At 40.2% G+C, this 21546-nt stretch overlaps 1 long non-coding RNA gene across 7 annotated transcripts in view; it reads right to left on the bottom strand.

Moving 5' to 3' along the window:
• Window positions 1-21546, bottom strand: part of LOC147374071 (uncharacterized) — a 191897-nt gene extending 170351 nt beyond the window's left edge. For 2 of the 7 annotated variants that reach the window (XR_015162404.1, XR_015162402.1), the window contains exons 1-2: window positions 19698-21546; window positions 18539-18673 (exon numbers count right to left, since the gene is read on the bottom strand). This is a non-coding gene — a long non-coding RNA (uncharacterized LOC147374071). The remainder of the gene's footprint in view (window positions 1-18538; window positions 18674-19697) is intronic. The other 5 variants (XR_015162400.1, XR_015162399.1, XR_015162401.1 and 2 more) reach the window with 5 other exon arrangements.

The raw sequence follows: 21546 nt of genomic DNA, 5'->3' as shown, positions 1-21546 counted from the left end.
AGACTGAATTTTAAGCTGAAAAGGTAGATATATGGTAGTATTCTTGTGCATAATGAAGGGTCTATAACAAACCCACACATCTACAGTTGATTAATCTTTGACAAAGGAGGCAAGAATATACAATAAAGAAAAGACAGTCTCTTCAGCAAGTGGTGTTGAGAGAGCTGGACAGCTGCATGTAAATCAATGAACTTAGAAGACTCCCTCACACTCAACACAAAAATAAACTCAAAATGGCTTAAAGACTTTGATGTCAGACTTGACACTACAAAACTCTTAAAAGAGACCATAGGCAAAACATTCTTTGACATAAATTCTAGCAGTATTTTCTTAGGTCAGTCTACAAAGGCAATAGAAATAAAAGCAAAAATAAACAAAAGGGACCTAATCAAACGTAAACTTTTGTACAGCAAAAGAAACAATCGACAAAATGAAAAGGCAACCTATGAACTGGGAGAAAATAACTGCAAATGCAGCAAACAACAGGGTTTAATTTCCGAAACATAAAAACAACTTATGCAAATCAATAATAATGACAAAAAACCCAAAACAAACAACATAATCCAAAAATCTGGCTCACTGCCCTGCCCAGCATCACAAGAGCATGGTACTACATATACTAACCCAGGAAAAATCACAATTCAAAATCTGAAGCACGTTTTCTACTGAATGTACCTTGCTGTTGCACCATTGTAAAGTTGAAAAATTGTAAGTCAGGGACCCTCTGTATACACTCCAGAAAGTAATTGCTTTTTTTAAAACTTAATGTATCAAGTTTATCTTGCCATGTCAGTACACACAGAACAAGCTTATTTTTTTTAATGCTATTGTTACACTATGCTAGACATAGTACAGATGTACTGGAATTTAATTAAACCTCTGTTAAAAAACATGTAGCTTAATTTTTAACTTTTTCTATACATAGATCTATGGAGATATAGATTTATCATTGTGTATGGATGCAATCTCTGCTATAGGATAATTTCCTTGCAATGGAATTAATGGCCCCAAAGGAATGCATTTAAAAACCTTTCCCTGTGTTCTTGCCCACACTGAGTATTTCCAGTTAATCCTTTATGTCTTGCTTAGAGGAAGGCCTTATTCACATCAATGTTATAACAAATTTCCTATATTTTCTATTATAGTGTGTGTGTGTGTGTGCGTGTGTATATTTTAATGCTGATGGTCTTTTAATTTAGGGTTCAGCAACCTGGATTACTGCCAAATCCAGCCTGCTGCCTGTTTTTGTGAATAAAGTTTTATTGGAACACAGCGACATCTATTGTTTACATATTGTTGATGACTGTTTTTACACCACTGGGGCACGGTTGAATATGTGACAGAAATTGTATGGTCCATAAAATTGAAAATATTTATCTTCATGTCCTTTCTAGAATGTTGTCCAACTAATGCCTAGAATTTAGTTTGTTTTGTGAGAAAGGAATTAATTTTATTTTATCCACTGACATAAACTTATTTAAGAATGGTTTATATTTTCCCTACTGATATGAAATGCCATCTTTGGCATATAACAAACTCCCAGCCATCCACAGGTGGGGTTTCTACAGGCTGTACTCTGTATTATTGATCAGTTGGTCTTTTCCTACACAAATAACACACTCTTCACTTCTTTAGTTTTATGTTTTCCCCATAATTTTATACTTTAAATTTTTATGTTTGGTAGGGCAAGACCTTACTTATCTTTTTTAAAAAGAGTTTTTATATTCTTTTTTTTTCTCTTTCCAATGAATTTAAGAATCTCTTTATAAAGGTTCCAATGGGGTCTGTAACCAGTATTTCATTGACTTTAATTTGGAAGAGAATTGAAATCTTTATGATATTCTGTAACAATGACCATTTACTCATGGACTCACCTATGTCAGATATTATCATCTATCATCTTTGCCAATTGATAGATGAATTGAGGTTTTATTCTAATAAATTAACAATGGATAAAAGTTGGTATGTTTAGCTTATTGTGAATTTTCCTCAGTTTTTCCTTACAGTATAGATGGGAGTTTTCCTTGGTGGCTCAGTGGTAAAGAACCCACCTGCCAAAGCAAGAGACATAGGCAGTTTCCATCCCTCGGTCAGGAAGTCTCCCTGGAGAAGGAAATGGCAACCCTCTCCAACATTCTTGCCTAGGAAATCCCATGGATAGAGGAGCCTGGTGGCTCCATGGGTCACAAAAGAATCGGACACTACTTAGCAACTGAACAATAACAAACGTTACCATGAGGCACTGCTATATAACTGATACAAGCAAAAGGCAGGAAATTTTACTACATCACAAGTATTGCGGACTCCGAGGCCTCAGAAAACAGTGTAAGCGATGGTCAGTTGAAAGACATTGACCCCTGAACACAAGCTCTTTGGAAACATCCTCCCTGTTGACTCAACATTGCTGCTCTAAAGGTGCTATCATTTCCTTCTGCCTAAGTGAATTTTTAATCAGCTCCATGCAGAGTGAACAAGAACAATCCCTTCTGTTCTGCAGGCCAGGCCCCCCAAGGGCAGCAGAGCAGGGAGGGAGTGTCTCAGGTTGGTCCCTGGTAAAGGTCTCTTGGATGGAGATTTGCATGCAGGAAGTTCTTTGGGGAGTGTGCTTGTGGTTGGACAGAGGGAACGACTCTACAGTTACCTAAAAAAACCTCCACCAGGAGTTCTGGAGCTGGAAAGGGTCTTTATAAAGCTGTCCCAAATTAGGGCGAGGGGGCTGGGCTTTATCTACGTGCAGAGACTCCTTGTAGGCGGGTGGGGAGATGCGCAGGACCTTGGGCTAAACAGCTCTCCGCTGCTGAGGCTAGTTCTCTTTGAGCAGCTTGGCTTAGCACCAGTAGTTGCCAAATCTCCCAGCACCTAGACAACTGAGTGCCTCGGACATGAAATGAGGGATGTCGTGACAGCACAGCATCCACTGCGGGGCCTTCTTGACCTTTCCCTGTATCTCTCGGCTTTTTTATGAGCTGAGAACTCAGATACCTTCAAGTACACCACTAAGCTTTTGTATTTAACCTTTCAGGCAAAACTCTTAAATAACATTTCCTTTCTTCCAAGCCAGTCCGAATTCACAAGCCAAGTATCAAGGAACATGGCTGCAGAATTATGCTTTTACCAAGACCCTCAAATGTATTATTCAAATAAATTAGAAAAATTCACATTAAAAAAAAAGAAAGAAAGAAAGAAACCCTTTTATGTCCATGAACTATTATTGGCATGCTTCCTTGGCACTTTTTACATATTACAAGGGCATTCTGCAATGAGTCAAAAAATGTAAAGTCACTCATGTGGTCTTCAGTAGGGCTTCCCTGATGGCTCAGACAGTAAAGAATCCGCCTGCAATGCAAGAGACCTGGGTTCAATCCCTGGGTTGGACAGATGCCTTGATAATTGTGACTATCATTTGTACAGTGCTTGAGTGTTTACAACTTGCTGAGTTCATATCAACAACTTGCTGAGTCTTATCAGAGGCAGGAATTCTCATGAAGAATCTGGGGCTTAGAGAGGTGAAGTAACCCATGCCTCGGTCCAGAGCGCGAAGGTGCAGAGAGTCTGGTGCGTCCCCAGAGCACTCCCCACTCCCCTTCGGCCACCTTTGCCTCCCCGGCTCCACACACCCTCACCTGCTCCAGGTTCCAAGCTTGTTCTCTGCTGATACACTGTAAACACGCACACTCCCCAAACACGGTCTTCTCTCCTTCGGAAGGACCTGTATCTTCCTTCATCTTTCTCTACTTATCTTTACTGAAACCTTTCAGCTGGCTGTCCTTGAGATAGGGACGCATAAACTATTTCATACCAAGTTATTAATATTAACAATGGTGAATAAACTGCCTTATCCACCCATTCCCAGGTAGATATTATCCCCAGGTATCTGAATGTATTACATATTATATATATATATATGTATCAGATATACATGAGATAAATATGATATATAATATATACACCCTCAGGAATATCTGCATTTTAATAAGAGCCTATTGTATTGGAGGGATTCCATGATAGCTCAGCTGGTAAAGAATCCACCTGCAATGCAGGAGACCTGCGTTCGATCTCTGGGTTGGGAAGATCCCCTGGAGAAGGGAAAGGCTACCCACTCCAGTATTCTGGCTAGGAGAATTCCATGGACTGTATAGTTCATGGAGTCCCAAAGAGTTGGACATGACTGAGCGACTTTCACTTTCTATTGTATTGGAATATGGAACAAGTTAATAAGGAAAATATTTTGAGAGAGATCAGATCAGTCGCTCAGTCATGTCTGACTCTTTGCGACCCCATGAATCGCAGCACGCCAGGCCTCCCTGTCCATCACCAGCTCCTGGAGTTCACTCAGACTCACGTCCATTGAGTCAGCGATGCCATCCAGCCATCTCATCCTCTGTTGTCCCCTTCTTCTCCTGCCCCCAATCCCTCCGAGCATCAGAGTCTTTTCCAATGAGTCAACTCTTCGCATGAGGTGGCCAAAGTACTGGAGTTTCAGCTTTAGCATCATTCCTTCCAAAGAAATCCCAGGTTCTTCCCAACTTCCCACCCCCGCCCCATTCATGTTGTATTATTTTACTGCTCCACTGATGAGTATCACTCATGTAGAGCACTGGCATAAGCATATGCATGTGTGCTCAGTCGTATGCAACTCTTTGTGACCCCGTGGACTGTAGCCTGCCAGGCTCCTCTGTCCATGAAATTTTCCAGGCAAGAATATTGGAGTGAGTTGCCATTTCCTTCTCCAGGGGACCTTCCTGGCCCCGGGGTCAAACCTCAGTCTCCTGCAATGGCAGGCAGGTTCTTTATCACTGCGCCACCAGGGAAGCCCCACAGAGTACTGGACTTGGTGTCGAAAGAATTGGATTTGAGTTCCTACTCTTGTCTAGGTATTTAACTTTGCCCACCTTGACCTCCTCACCATCTAACTGAGCAGATGGAATTGATGTTTCTCAGTATTATGGCAGTTCTGATAAACTGTGGCTAGAGGAACATGTAAGTGGAGATGGTTCAAAGGTGACACCAAAAATTCATTGCCCTGCAGGGCTCACATTTCTATTCACTTGGGTCCCAAGGAGGTTCCCCTGGTGCACAGGAGCAGCACGCAGAACTAATATCAGTAGATGCTGGTGACCAGCTCTTCCCTATACGTATAGTGGTCATTACGTGTTTTACTTTGGCTTGTCCTCAAATATGAAACAAGGATAATATCACTGAACTACCTCCTGAGGCATTTCTCCTTCCAGTCAACCATTCTTAAAATGTAGTCCTTTCTGGCATGAATAGTGTTTTATGTTACCTGGGAAGGGGAGGGTGAGTACTTCCCAGAACAAAGAAAGTAGGAAAGAGGAGAATATAACACAAAGGTCCTTTTGAAAGGGAGAGAGTGAAAGAAAGGTAAGACTAGGGTTCAGATACTGTTGCTCTTTGGGTTAACTTAGTGTGTATGGTGGTGGGGGTTGGTGGTGGAGTGAGATTAGAGAGAGTCCAGAAAGAGTGAAGAGGTTAATAAGCTGACCTTCTCAAACACAGGTATCCACAATCGGAGAGAAAAAGTGATATGGAATATTTAGGGGACAGTGGGGGTAGGACAGTCTCTACCCCCACCCCCCATGCTTTCCCATGTTCTGAGTGTAGCGTAGAAGGGATCTTGAAGTTCTCAGGCCATAGGGAAGGCAGCTGAACATGCTAGCTGGGCCTCATGTGCTAAAATGGAGGGGGAATGTCCCTCTAGCAGAAGGCTGGGAGGGGGCTGTCTGAGCTGCCAGCTGGGATTCACAGCTGGGCCTCAGAGGGGAGGCACATAGCGAGAGGCAAGTGAAGATCCAGTCAGATGGGACCTGTCTTGCTGGGCCACCCTGAGATAAGTCACGAGTTATTCCAGTCTAGAACACCTCAACAGAGGACTCAGTGAGAGCAGAGGCCACTGCTGCCCATATACCAGTGGAAAAAAATTACAGTTGCTGTAGGGGCAAGGAAGAGTCTCCAGAGATGGGAGGCATTTGGGCCAAGAGTTCTTACCGCAACACCAAGCTTCTCCTTGCACTTAGATTGTATGTCAGAAGGAAGAAGGGGAACCTTTGAAGGAGAGAAACAGTTTAGATGTGGAGTTTAACATTTAAATTCATCAGTTCAGTCGCTCTGTCATGTCCGACTCTTTGCGACCCCATGGAATGCAGCACACCAGGCTTCCCTGTTTTCTTGGAATAAAGAATTTCCTACTTCCACATTTTTTTCTGCATTTGAGACACAGTTGTTTAGTTGCTAAGTCATGTCCGATTCTTTTGTGACCTCATGGACTATAGCCCACTAGGCTCCTCTGTTCATGGGATTTTCTAGGCAAGAATACATAATACATGCCTCAAGTGGATTTCTTCACTAAAATAGATGAGAAAATCAGCCTACTTTAACATTCTGGCAAATCCCAACCTTAGAAAATACAATGTTAATAATGTAGAAGATCACTTTTAGTTCTCCAGTATAAGTAGTTCCTATCCAGTAACTTCACTGTATTCCTTCAGGATGTAATTATTATCCATCATATTGTTATGAATAACCTCAACCAGGTATGTGAAGGACTGATACGTGGAACAAGATTTGACAATTCCCAACAAGTTAATGATTTCTAAAGTCCTTTCTATCTCTTGGTTGTTGTGAAATTTTGACCCAGATTTCCAGGAAAGTGGCTGTCTTCTCTGTTTACTGCCTCCCTTCACTCCTTAACAGCTGGGAAGGGGGGAGGGGCAGGCTACATCAAGGGGAACTGTTCTATGGTTTTACATGGTTTCTACATGGAAGTCATTATTCTTTGATAAGATCAGATTCAACAGTAATTTAAAGCAATGACCCCACTCATATTCTAAATACAGTGCCAGCCAGCTGTCATAGAGAGGTTCTATAAGCTGAAACTCAGAGACTGTGAATCTTTAACACACTAGGTGTTAGAAGTGAAGCACAAGTCAGGGCTTGCATCTTTATTGACCTTTTTTTCCCAGTTGAATCCTCCAGATTTCTAAAGGCTACATTCACTAAGCATCTAAACTAGATGCTGAAATCCCTTTTTGTCAGATCATCTCTAATTAATGATATGATGATGTACACCTCTATTCTTTCTGTCTTGATGGAGGGAGGGAGCTACTATATATTGAGTACTCACTATTTGCCATGTATTTTGACAAGTATTTACACATTCGTTCACTTAATTCTAATGGTTAGGCAAGGTTGGTATTAATACTTTTTCCAGAAGTTGAAACTGAGAAACAGACTGTGACTCACTCAAGGTCATTCAAGTAGTCAAGGATGGAGCAGGAATATAATTACCCATTCTGTCCTCTACTTCCTACTTTTATAGTAGTAGTACTTCCTACTTCTTTCTCACTAATTTGTAGTTTCCTTAACTATTTGTAGCATAAATTTATGTGCATCTTTCTTTCTCTTTGATGACAGTCTTTCTAATACACTAGTTTAAATATATTTCCATAACTCTTTCTCATGTGTATATCAAGGAATGGCTGCCCTTTTGTGCACACTAGAACATAGCAATGAGTAAACAATTAACCACTGTGAGCCCCAGTTCAGTAAAAATCAAGTATGAAGATGATGCAAATAGACTAGGGATACTGAACCAAATATATAATGTTAGAAGTGCAAAAGAGAGCTCACAAAAAAGGGTGGAAGAATTATCCAGGTACCAGAAATAATAAGGAAACTAAAAAGCAAAGATCTTAGCATCCATGCTTATGCCTCATCCTGTTTAAGATCTCACTGGAAGTAAGTTCAAGGAATGCAGAAGCTCTGGTTTCAGTAGATGAGGCTTTCAGCCCTTGACTTCGCTTGGGTGGAACTGAGATTTCAGCATAAATGCAGGATCTTCAAATATCTGTTTATTGCAAATATAACAGAGAATGAAAGGCTGGAATAGGAAAAATATGGCTTAGCTTGCCTTCCAGTGCCTAGATTCTGGATGGGAAAAAAGTCTCTATAGGAAACTAAAACTCCAAATTGAACATTTTGTGGATTGAAAAATGTACACTAACCCCATAATCCAGGACCCACCAAGCTAAGAAATTAACATAAACTGTTTGGGGATTCACATGGCAGATATACACAAAACCATCCTGAAGGAACATTCCCCTAGTTAAAGTTGTATGGAGCTTCTGTAGGGAATGAGGAACAAAAAAGAGGATTAAGAATAAGAAAATCCAACATGCTGGGACAGTAGAGCCTCAAGGACTTGAAATACAAACCAGCAATCTGAAAGGGTACATAGTACAGGTATACTTCAATTAATTTAAATAATGAAGAACACAAAAGTGAATCAAAGTCTGAAGAATGAGTCACTATGAAAAAATAGAAAGGATTCAAAATAACAAAACAGAAATTCTAAAAATAATAATTTAACACTACAGTCATTAAAACAAAAGCTCAAAGGATGGGTTAAACAGCATTTTAGACTTGCTGAAGGGAATTCTAGAGGCAACAGAACATATTTGAAGAAATTGTTCAGAATATGTAGCATAGATAAATAAATAGAGGAGAAATAGGAGAGTGATTTAAAGTTTTGAAACATAAAATAAGAAGGTTCACTCAATAGAATTTCCAGAATGAAATAATAGAGAAAATAAGAGAGGCAATGTTTAAAGAGAGCGCATATGTGGGTTGATAAAAGACCCAAATCCTTAGACTTTAAAGTACAAAAAAATGATTAAAAAAAAAAAAACCAAAAACCTTACAAAGTAACACATCAGTGTGAAATTTCAGACTGCCATGAAAAAGAAAAATTCTTAAAAGCAACCATAGAGGAAAAAATAGATTATCTACAGGAAAAAAACACTTGAAAGATTACAGATTTCTGGAAATCAATAAGGATGCTAAGAGTCAATGAACTGATAGCTATGGAGTATTGAAAAAAAAATAACTGGAGAGGTAGAATATTGTGTCCAGCTAAACTGAAATAAAGCTACTCACGGAAAAAACACATGATTTCAAGACACTATCTAAATGAACTTCTGAAGCATATACTACAGTAGGAAGAAGGAAACTGAATATAGAAAGAAGGCATACATTGAACGTAGCAACAGTGATCAAAAAAAAAAAGTAAGCACAGGCAAATATAAATCACCATTGATGACCCTGAATAACAGAAATAAGAATGTCTAGTCGGGAGGACAAATGAGCAAAATGGCTGGGGAGGTTATTGGAGTTGGGCTCATTCTAATTCCTTATTTTGTTTAGAAGAAGGATAGAAAATACATCATCACTGCGATGGTGACTGCAGCCAGCCGTGAAATCAGAAGACGATTGCTTCTTGGCAGGAAAGTGATGATGAACCTAGACAGTGTGTTGAAAAGCAGAGACATTACTCTGCGGACAAAGGTCAGTACAGTCAAGGTTATGGTCTTCCCAGTGGTCATGTAGAGGTGTGAGAGCTGGATCATAAAGAAGGCAGAACGTCAAAGAACTGATGTCTTCAAACTGTGGTGCTGGAGAAGATTCCTGAAAGTCCCTTGGACAGCAAGGAGATAAAACCAGTTAATCTTAAGGGAGATCAACCCTGAACATTCACTGGAACTACTGATGCTGAAACTGAAGTTTCAGTATTTTGGTCATCTGATGCAAACAGATGATGCATTGGAAAATTCCCTGATGCTGGGAAAGATCAAGGGCAGAAGGAGAAGAGGGCATCAGAGGATGAGATAACTGGACAGCATCACTGTGCAATGAACATGAATTTGGGCAAACTCCGGGAGATGGTGAGGGACACAGAGGCCTGGCGTGCTGCAATCCATGGGGTTGCAAAGAGTCAGACATCACTGGGTGACTGAAAAACAACAACAACGGGAAGCATAATATGTAACCTCGTGGAGGGAAAAAAGAAGAAGGAAATGATTTATTCCATAAAACAACACCACCAAAATAGAAGTAAAGCAAAAGCATGATAAACAGAACAAAATAAGATGGTAGAAATAAATCTAAGTACATTAATAATCATTAGATCAGATTAGTCGCTCAGTCCTGTCTGACTCTTTGCGACCCCATGAATCGCAGCACGCCAGGCCGCCCTGTCCATCACCAACTCCCGGAGTTTACTCATACTCACATCCATCGAGTCAGTGATGCCATCCAGCCATCTCATCCTCTGTTGTCCCCTTCTCCTCCTGCCCCCAATCCCTCCCAGCATCAGAATCTTTTCCAATGAGTCAACTCTTTGCATGAGGTGGCCAAAGTACTGGAGTTTCAGCCTTAGCCTCATTCCTTCCAAAGAAATCCCAGGACTGATCTCCTTCAGAATGGACTGGTTGGATCTCCTTGCAGTCCAAGGGACTCTCAACAGTCTTCTCCAACACCACAGTTCAAAAGCATCAATTCTTCGGTGCTCAGCCTTCTTCACAGTCCAACTCTCACATCCATACATGACCACAGGAAAAACCATAGCCTTGACTAGATGGACCTTTGTTGGCAAAGTCATGTCTCTGCTTTTGAATATGCTATCTAGGTTGGTCATAACTTTCCTTCCAAGGAGTAAGCGTCTTTTAATTTCATGGCTGCAGTCTCCATCTGTAGTGATTTTGGAGCCCAGAAAAATAAAGTCTGACACTGTTTCCACCGTTTCCCCATCTATTTCCCGTGAAGTGGTGGGACCGGATGCCATGATCTTCGTTTTCTGAATGTTGAGCTTTAAGCCAACTTTTTCACTCTCCACTTTCACTTTCATCAAGAGGCTTTTTCGTTCCTCTTCACTTTCTGCCATAAGGGTGGTGTCATCTGCATATCTGAAGTTATTGATATTTCTCCTGGCAATCTTGATTCCAGCCTGTGCTTCTTCCAGCCCAGCGTTTCTCATGATGTACTCTGCATATAAGTTAAACAAACAGGGTGACAATATACAGCCTTGACAAACTCCTTTTCCTATTTGGAACCAGTCTGTTGTTCCATGTCCAGTTCTAACTGTTGCTTAAACTGTGGAAAATTCTTCAAGAGATGAGAATAACAGACCACCTGATCTGCCTCTTGAGAAATTAATAATCATAGTAAATGTAAATAGCCTAAACTTGATAGTAAAAGGGCTTACCAACTTTTTCTAATAACTTTATTTTGCTACAAGAACTTGAAGGCTCAGAAAGGTTGAAAGTAAATGGATGAAAGAAGATAGGTAAATGGCAGAAAGTGAAGAGGAACTAAAAAGCCTCTTGTTGAAGGTGAAAGAGGAGAGTGAAAAAGTTGGCTTAAAACTCAACATTCAGAAAACAAAGATCATGGCATCTGGTCCCATCACTTCATGGGAAATAGATGGGAAACAGTGGAAACAGTGTCAGACTTTATTTTTCTGGGCTCCAAAATCACTGCAGATGGTGACTGCAGCCATGAAATTAAAAGACACTTACTCCTTGGAAGGAAAGTTATGACCAACCTAGATAGCATATTCAAAAGCAGAGACATGACTTTGCCAACAAAGGTCCATCTAGTCAAGGCTATGATTTTTCCAGTGGTCATGTATGGATGTGAGCGTTGGACTGTGAAGAAGGCTGAGCACCGAAGAACTGATGCTTTTGAACTGTGGTGTTGGAGAAGACTGTTGAGAGTCCCTTGAACTGCAAGGAGATCCAACCAGTCCATTCTGAAGGAGATCAGCCCTAGGGTTTCTTTGGAAGGAATGATGCTAAGGCTGAAACTCCAGTACTTTGGCCACCTCATGAGAAGAGTTGACTCATTGGAAAAGACTCTGATGCTGGGAGGGATTGGGGGCAGGAGGAGAAGGGGACGACAGAGGATGAGATGGCTGGATGACATCACTGACTCGATGGACGTGAGTCTGAGTGAACTCCGGGAGTTGGTGATGGACAGGGAGGCCTGGCGTGCTGTGATTCATGGGGTCGCCAAGAGTTGGACACGACTGAGCGACTGAACTAAACTGAACTGAACTGAATGTCTGAAAAGCTAGTATAGCTGTATTAGTATTAGATGCACTAGACTTTTAAGAAATAAGCATTTAGAGAACAGAGGGGAGTCATTGCCCAAAGATGAAGGACTTCATTCTTTCCTGACTCCATGATCCAGCTCAGTAATTCTCTATACTGCCTGATTATATGTAATAAAACAGCAGGGTGGAGTTTTACTGAGAGAATAATAATACAGTGATTTATTATTGAGAGTGAGAGTCTCTCACTCTCGCCCCTCACTGCCCTTATACATTATACATTACATTATACATTATACATTATATATTATGTATGTACATATATATATATGTACATATATATGTACATATATATGTATATATATATACATTATATATATATGTATATAATGTATATACATATACATTATACATTAATGTATATAATTATACATTAAAATTACAACTGTATGTTTTTCCAAAGTCAAAGTGATTTTAAATTTTTTTCAATATCTGAATACAAAATAGTACATTTTAATTTACTATATAGCACAATTCAAGTATTCTCTTCAATTTTATATTTAGCCAACTAGTACTTGATATTAAGTGACTTTTTTAGCTTTCCTTTTTAAAGATGACTGTTATAAAAGTGTGACTCCATGTTCTTCTAAATACTTAGAATAAGCTAAAAGAAAAAATGACAGTAGCCAAAGACCTTTATGAAATATCATCAACATATAACAAGTTGCACACATCAGTAATAAGGCATTTGCAGGTAATTCCCCCAAAAGTATCTGAATTCATGTAAACAAACACTAAGTATATTCTTCGAGGGGGAAAACATACTACCATACATGCAATATATTCAGATGGTTGTGAGTTTAAACTGTGAGTTTAAATCAAATACTTGATTATTAGCAAGTATTTATTAGTCAACTGGGTATACAGTTCTAGATATTACAGAAGTTTCCAAAAAATGGACATGGACCAGCACTTATATCTAGAGTGTATAATCTGTAATGGTATATAAGTAGCAGTAGCTGGTCTAATCTGAATAGTTCATTCAAAAGTATTTTGTATTAATTATCCAGCCATTGTATTTAAGCTCTGGATAATAGGTACTGTTTAATTTGCTGTAGCATTTACTGAATGGTGGAAAGACTGAACATATTGGGATGTATCTTTCCATGTTTCTTTCAGATAATTATATATTATGAAAAGAACATTTTAAAGCATTTGGAGCAGTAATGAAGTAAAAACAATTCAATGTATGTCAGATACACCCAACTGTTGATGCTATTCAAATGTGATTTTGTTAAGTTTTTCTGTATACATTATTGATTACTGATTTGTTTTTAGGTATTTAAGTCTAATAAACAGTTCACATATTGGCAGTCACTTTGATAATAATAGAATATTAGTGATGATCACTTGATGGACATTTATTACATGCTTGCTTTGTTTCCCCTTCTGGATGCCTGATAGATGTATATTACTTTTTTTTGGTGAACTTGTTTCTTGAAAGTTTTGACCATGCTATTCAGGGTGTTTAATGTTATGCTTTTCTTCTAAATTTAAGTCTAAGATGTCTGCTGTTACTAGTAAAGATCATATGAAAGCTAAAATTTACTGTTTTGTTGAAAAATCAGCTAATTCAGGTTATCCAATTATTTGTAGAGAAGCATCTGATAATTTATTGATCACTTTAGTATTGTGTAGACAACTCTCATAATTCTCATTGCATAGGTTTTTACTGAGGTAGTCAACATGATAAAGATTCACTTCTAATATGCTTTGCATGGAAAATAACAAATATTCAATAAAAAAGTAAATTTTCATTTAAAAAAAAAAAATAATAATACAGTGATTTAAAATCCCCATAGGTAGTCAAACTGGTCTGGGTTGGAGTTCCATCTCCACCACTTACTAGCTTTGTTGCCTTGTTTCATTTCACCTTTCCATGCCTCAGTTTCCTTATCTGTAAGATATGGCCAGCCATACTTGCATCTCATGTTTTGTATGAGGATTAAAAGAATTACAGTAATTCTAGTTTATACCAGCTTCTCAACAAATGTTAGATCTCTCATCCTATTTCTTGTCACAAAAAACAAAACCTGCAAAACTTGTAATTTCAGAAGGCAAATAGCCATTTAAGCTTTCAAGTTGAAATAATTTTTCTTATAAAGAGTTAATTATCCATGAAATTAAATATTTATGCATTCACAGAACCAATGTGCTCATAATGTTAGAATAAGGAAGTGGCTAGTCTAGAAATTATAAAACATTCTCAATATCTTAACAGCTGATGTTCTTTTCTATCATGGGAATATTTTGAAATCACGTTTTATAATGATCTAGAGAGAATGCTGTACTCTCACCAAAGAGTCAATTAGGAAAGTCAATTAGGAAAACAGCATGCAGTTAAGCATTTGTGTTCAGGTGTGTAAATGCAGATGGACGGCTGAGCTGCTCACTTGTACATAGTAGAGCACTCAGAGCATAGTTTCCCTAAAAACGAGATCACAAATAGTCTGTTTCCCAAGTGGGGTGACCAGCTAGCTGCCTTGCCTTTCCTGGAACTGAAGGGTTTTCTAGGAATGAAGGATTTTCAGTGCCAAGCCTGGAAAAGTCATGGGAAAACCAGAATGATTGGTGACCCTACAAGTCAAACCCTAAAACTGATCTGCCAAATGTCAGCCACAACTGCAGGAGCCCTTCATGAGAAGCCTGTTCTGCCAAGTGATAGAGTTTCTCCTGTTGTATTTATGGGCTCAGCACTTGATGTCTGACAGTTGACTGAGCTGTGTGTGGGTGCTGTTACTCTGGGGTCTGAGCCTGGGAGAAGAGAACTAATCTCATCTGTTAAACTTTGTTACTTAGATCCCAGTGTGACCACTGCTCTGCCAAAATATCATTTCTTTCAAAAATATGGGGGCTGTGCTTTGCTGAAGCAGCCTGAAGAGATACCCCACATCCAAGGTTAGAGAAACCCAAGTAAGACGGTAGGTGTTGCGAGAGGGCATCAGAGGGCAGACACACTGAAACCATAATTACAGAAAACTAGCCAATCTGATCACATGGACCACAGCCTTGTCTAACTCGATGAAACTAAGCCATGCTGTGTGGGGCCACCCAAGACGGGAGGGTCATGGTGGAGAGGTCTGACAAAATGTGGTCCACTGGAGAAGGGAATGGCAAACCATTTCAGTATTCTTGCCTTGAGAACCCCATGAACAGTATGAAAAGGCAAAATGATAGGATACTGAAAGGGGAACTCCCCGGGTTAGTAGGTGCCCAATATGCTATTGGAGATCACTGGAGAAATAACTCCAGAAAGAATGAAGGGATGGAGCCAAAGCAAAAACAATACCCAGTTGTGGATGTGACTGGTGATAGAAGCAAGGTCTGATGCTGTAAAGAGCAATATTGCATAGGAACCTGGAATGTCAGGTCCATAAATCAAGGCAAATTGGAAGTGGCAGAAAGTGAAGAGGAACTAAAAAGCCTCTTGATGAAAGTGAAAGTGGAGAGTGAAAAAGTTGGCTTAAAGCTCAACATTCAGAAAACGAAGATCATGGCATCCGGTCCCACCACTTCATGGGAAACAGATGGGGAAACAGTGGAAATAGTGTCAGACTTTATTTTTGGGATTTAGAAAAGCCAGAGGAACCAGAGACCAAATTGCCAACATCTGCTGGATCATCAAAAAAGCAAGAGAGTTCCAGAAAAACATCTATTTCTGCTTTATTGACTATGCCAAAGCCTTTGACTGTGTGGATCACAATAAACTGTGGAAAATTCTGAAAGAGATGGGAATACTAGACCATCTGACCTGCCTCTTGAGAAACCTATATGCAGGTCAGGAAGCAACAGCTAGAACTGGACATGGAACAACAGACTGGTTCCAAATAGGAAAAGGAGTACGTCAAGGCTGTATATTGTCACCCTGCTTATTTAACTTCTATGCAGAGTACATCATGAGAAACACTGGGCTGGAAAAACACAAGCTAGAATCAAGATTGGTGGTAGAAATATCAATAACCTCAGATATGCAGATGACACCACCCTTATGGCAGAAAGTGAAGAGGAACTCAAAAGCCTCTTGATAAAGGTGAAAGAGGAGAGTGAAAAAGTTGGCTTAAAGCTCAGCATTCAGAAAACTAAGATCATGGCATCTCTTTGCACCACTTCATGGGAATTAGATGGGGAAACAGTGGAAACAGTGCCCAACTTTATTTTTTGGGCTCCAAAATCACTGCAGATGGTGACTGCAGCCATGAAATTAAAAGATGCTTACTCCTTGGAAGGAAAGTTATGACCAACCTAGAAGGCATATTCAAACGCAGAGACATTACTTTGCCAACAAAGATCCATCTAGTCAAGGCTATGGTTTTTCCAGTAGTCACGTATGGATATGAGAGTTGGACTGTGAAGAAAGCTGAGTGCTGAAGAATTGATGCTTTTGAACTGTGGTGTTGGAGAAGACTCTTGAGAGTCCCTTGGACTGCAAGGAGATCCAACCTGTCCATCCTAAAGGAGATCAGTCTGGGTGTTCATTGAAAAGACTGATGCTGAAGCTGAAACTCCAGTACTTTGGCCACCTCATGAGAAGAGTTGACTCATTGGAAAAGACCCTGATGCTGGGAAGGAATGGGGGCAGGAGAAGAAGGGGATGACAGAGGATGAGATGGCTGGATGGCATCACCGACTCAATGGACATGAGTTTGAGTGAACTCCGGGAGTTGGTGATGGACAGGGAGGCCTGGCGTGCTGTGATTCATGGGGTGGCAAAGATTCAGACATGACTGAGCGACTGACCTGAACTAAACTGAACTCATTGTTGCCCAAATGAATCCCTGATTTTCAGGGTGGAGGTTCGAGCATTAAAAGAACATCAGACACCATCCTATCCCCTCCATGGTGTTTATTCTCTCATCCCACCTCCCATTTATACCAATTTATATAATCATGCTGACTCCAAGATGCATGGCCAATATCCACGTCCCTAGACATCTTGACATTTATCTCAGGGAAGATTGCTTGGGCACCTGCACAGCCTTTTTTCTAAGACTATAACATAGTTAATAATAACCTTGAGATTAGCAGTAGTGAAGAGTAACCTATTGAACAACTGCCATTCACCAAGGTCCACTTCAAATAACAGCCCCACTCCCTACACACAGTAGTGGAAGGAAACGCTTTCAGCCTCCCCTGTTCTATCATTGCAACTACTTTATGTTTCTATTTAAATCTCAATCATGATCTACCTTATAGTGCAGTCACTCAAGCATGTGTCTGTCTCCTTCATAAATTTCCAGGTCTTTAAGAGCAGAGAAACTGTCTCACTCATCTTTATATGACTCTCGGAACCTTGCAGAGTACCTGTCATAGACAGATTATTCAATAAATGTCTTAGGAATTGATAACATCCTTGGGACTCTAGGAACTCATCAGAGATCAGCTGCCTCCATTATAACTTGGTCAATAATTCAGTCTATTAGGAGGAATGACTACATTAAATTTGTTCTGCCAACACTGCTTATTCTTGCATTGAAATTCACAGACTAGTTGACTTAGCAGCTCACTATGATTTGAAAAGCCTTGTCTGTGATAGAAAAGATAGAGAAATCAGAATAAATAAAATTCAAATTACTCTCGACAAACATTAATTGAAAAATCATTTGAACAGTGCTGTTCTCTCTACTGGGCTTCTCAGGTGGCTCAGTGGTAAAGAATCCACCTGCCAATGTAGGAGACACAGGAGACGTGGTTTTGATCCCTGGGTAGGGAAGATTCCCTGGAGGAGGAAATGGCAACCCACTCCAGTATTCATGCCTGGAAAATTCCATGAACAGAGGAGCTTTGCAGGCTACAGTCCATGGGGTTGAAAAGAGTTAGATATGCCTGAGCAAGTGAGCATGCACACACGTTCTAGTAGATAATACCCAAATAAGATAACACCCAAAAAGTAAGGTGACCTGGGTTCAATCCCTGGGTCGGGAAGATCCCCTGGAGAAGGAAATGGCAACCCACTCCAGTATTCTTGCCTGGAAAATCCCATGGACAGAGGAGACTGGTGGGCTGCAGTTCATGGGGTTGCAAAGAGTTGGGCATGACTGAGCAAGTAAACACACATTGAGTGAGATGGAAGGGCAAACTGTGGCTTTTATTTTCTACTCAAAGTTTCTCATTTCAACTTTAAATTGCCTCATAACCTCTTAGTATAGCAGCCAAATTAATGAGTCAAATCAGATTTCAAATAAATACACTGAACAATTAAAGTTTCAAACTCAATTAACTTCTGGGAAAACGAAGAATACTGAAATTAGGACCAGATTGAGAATTAGAGGAATCTGTGTCTTGTATATAAAATAGCTTTTTTAAAAGGCTCAAATCCTTAACAAGTTTTAATATCAAAATAATCTGCCTAAGGACAAACTAGAGTCCCCTGAAATTAAAGTCAATACATTAGTAAGAAGTGTACTATGCCAACATGACATACTTGTAATATGTCAATACACTAGCAGTGTAAGTGTTAACAGCTTGTGAGAACTCCAAAATTATCATTAAACTCAAAGCCAGGAAAAAATTATTAATATCAGTGACCTAAATGTATTCCATGGGCTTCCTAAGTGGTGCTAGTGGTAGAGAACCCACCTGCCAATCCAGGAGGCGTAGGTTCAATCCTTGGGTCAGGAAGATCCCCTGGAGGAGGGCATGGCAATCCACTCCAGAACTCCTGCCTGGAGAATCCCATGGACAGAGAAGCCTGGCAGGCTGCAGACCATAGGGCTGCAAAGAGTCAGACACGACTAAGGTGCCTTAGCACACATGCATGCAAAGGTGTTTCAGGAAATTTGAGGATCACAATATTCAAGGATAAAATAAGTTCTTTTTAAACTTGATCCTAAAGATAACTTAATGTGACTAGAACTTCTAAGATCACTAAAAACTACAGTCTGTTAACCAATGATTCTGAGAACACCAGGAAGTTGTTACAAAAAACTCTTCTACTTTTGTCAAGGCCTTGCATAAACAGTACCTAGTCCTTGGCAGCTCAGATGGTAAAGAATCTGCCTGCAATGCAGAAGACTTGGGTTGGATCCCTGGGTCAGGAGAATGATGAGAATGATGAAGAACCCTTCGAGGTTGTTCATCAAACATCACCTTGCTTCTGGCCCCTCCAGGATCACTCCTAGTCATCCCAATCCAGTGCAGGCTGCATTGGTCCTCACTGCACACCTACTGTGTGTCAGGCAACAGAGCAGGTACCGTTCACATCATCACCCTGTTCCCATGATTGCAAGCGTCTCAATCCTGCAGCATTAGAACAAGTTTAAATTGATAACTCTTACTAGCACATTAAAAAAAAAATGAGCCTGGATGACATATGATTAATTATATGTTATTCCACTCCAATTTTAAAAGGAGGAAAAGATTCTGTGTGATATCACACTGTGCTAATTTTACTAATAGGCAGAAGAAAAGGCAATAACTTAGTTGTGACAATGTCATAATCCTCCTACTGACAAAACACAATAAAATAATATTTCACTGAAACATCTCATTTGAAAGGCTGTTTTCTTTTATGATGATGGAAAAGGTATTTGTTGAATTCTGATGACATTGTAACTGATTCCAATGTTCTACATAGAGGGAAAAAAAAACACTTTCTGTTGCATACACAGTATTAAGTAACCATCTAAACATTAGTTCAGTTCAGTCGCTCTGTCATGTCTGACTCTGCGACCCCATGGACTGCAGCACGCCAGGCCTCCCTGTCCATCACAAACTCCCAGAGCCTACTCAGACTCACCTCCATTGAATTGGTCATGACATCCAACCATCTCATCCTCTGTCGTCCCCTTCTCCTCCCGCCTTCAATCTTTCCCAGCATCAGGATCTTTTCAAATGAGTCAGATCTTCGCATCAGGTGGCCAAAATATTGGAGTTTCAGCTTCAACATCAGTCCTTCCAGTGAACATTCAGGACTGATTTCCTTTAGAAAGGACTGGTTGGATCTCCTTGCAGTCCAAGGGATTCTCAAGAGTTCTGTCCAACACCACAGTTCAAAAACATCAATTCTTCGGCACTCAGCTTTCTTTATGATCCAATTCTCACATCTATACATGACTACTGGAAAAACCATAGCCTTGACTAGACGGACCTTTGTTGGCAAAGTAATGTCTCTGCTTTTTAATATGCTGTCTAGGTTGGTCACAACTTTTCTTCCAAGGAGCAAGCATCTTTTAACTTCATGGCTGCAGTCACCATCTGCAGTGATTTTGGAGCCCCCAAAAATAAAGTCTGCCACTGTTTCCAATATTTCCCCATCTATTTGCCATGAAGTGATGGGACTGGATGCCATGATCTTCGTTTTCTGAAAGTTGAGCTTTAAGCCAACTTTTTCACTCTCTTCTTTCACTTTCATCAAGAGGCTCTTTAGTTCTTCACTTTCTGCCATAAGGGTAATGTCATCTGCATATCTGAGGTTATTGATATTTCTCCCGGCAATCTTGATTCCAGCTTGTGCTTCTTCTAGTCCAGCGTTTCTCATGATGTACTCTGCATAGAAGTTAAATAAGCAGGGTGACAATATACAGCCTTGATGTACTCCTTTACCTATTTGGAACCAGTCTGTTGTTCCATGTCCAGTTCTAACTGTTGCTTCCTGACCAACATACAGATGTCTCAGAGGCAGGTCAGGTGATCTGTTATTCCCATCTCTTGAAGAATTTTCCACAATTTGTTGTGATCCACACAGTCAAAGGCTTTGGCATAGTCAATAAAGCAGAAATAGATGTTTTTCTGGAACTCTCTTGCTAGCATAATGCAGGTATATTAGAAAGAGAGGAATGACTATCTGCCCTCTTCTTTGCTTTCCTGCCATCAGCAGGGCACATGGAGGATTAGTGTGGACCTGGCTCCAGATAGCCCTCTTTGCTTAGTGGGAAGAAACTTTGTATCATTATGTGGAAGTCCCAAACAATGCTGATTTTTCCATTTCTTTTTATCTGCTCCTCTGTCCTGTTCCTTATTTAAGCAGGGGGAAGAGGCTGGTAGGTATTTAGGCCGTTAAAATACAGCAAAAGTGAGTTGTATCTCTCCTGAATTAGGGAATAGAACCAACTCTAAAATGTTTATTCTCTGAACTTGTAGGTTTGTCCATAAGATCATGATTAAGAACTCCCAGGCTGAGAAGTTGAGTCCTGATTTGGCTAAATGAAGAATATTATTAGGGGGGCTGGTTTTCTCCCAGATCCAAGTCTATAGGAAGGACAGATGGGGTTGGAGGGGAGGAATGCCTGGGAGAAAAGGGTTTGGGGTGGCTATGGGGCTTGATTCCATCCTACATGGGATTCTGCTTTTAGAATAGTAACCCAGAGGTCTGAGCTTAGCACACGGTCAGTTTCAAAGTAGAGGAAACATGAATAATTTAAAACTACTCAAAATATGTATTGTTTTCTCATACCTGCAGGTCCTCTACCTCCTACCTTGCATTCTTCATCTGGCACTTGGTGTTCCACCTTCAAACCTCTGCTCAAGCATCAGTTACTCCAGGAAATTTGACCTTCCTCCTCCACTCTTCCCAGCCTGGGATGGGTGTCCTCGCAGAGTTCCTGAAACACCTCCTGCCCACTTCCCTGTAAGAGAGCGAGGAGATA

Source organism: Bos grunniens, chromosome 4, assembly GCF_055505025.1.
Source record: "Bos grunniens cultivar Pamir isolate PY7600 chromosome 4, Bosgru_T2T1.0, whole genome shotgun sequence".
Taxonomy (NCBI): domain Eukaryota; kingdom Metazoa; phylum Chordata; class Mammalia; order Artiodactyla; family Bovidae; genus Bos; species Bos grunniens.
This window is presented reverse-complemented; position numbering and strand designations above follow the sequence as displayed.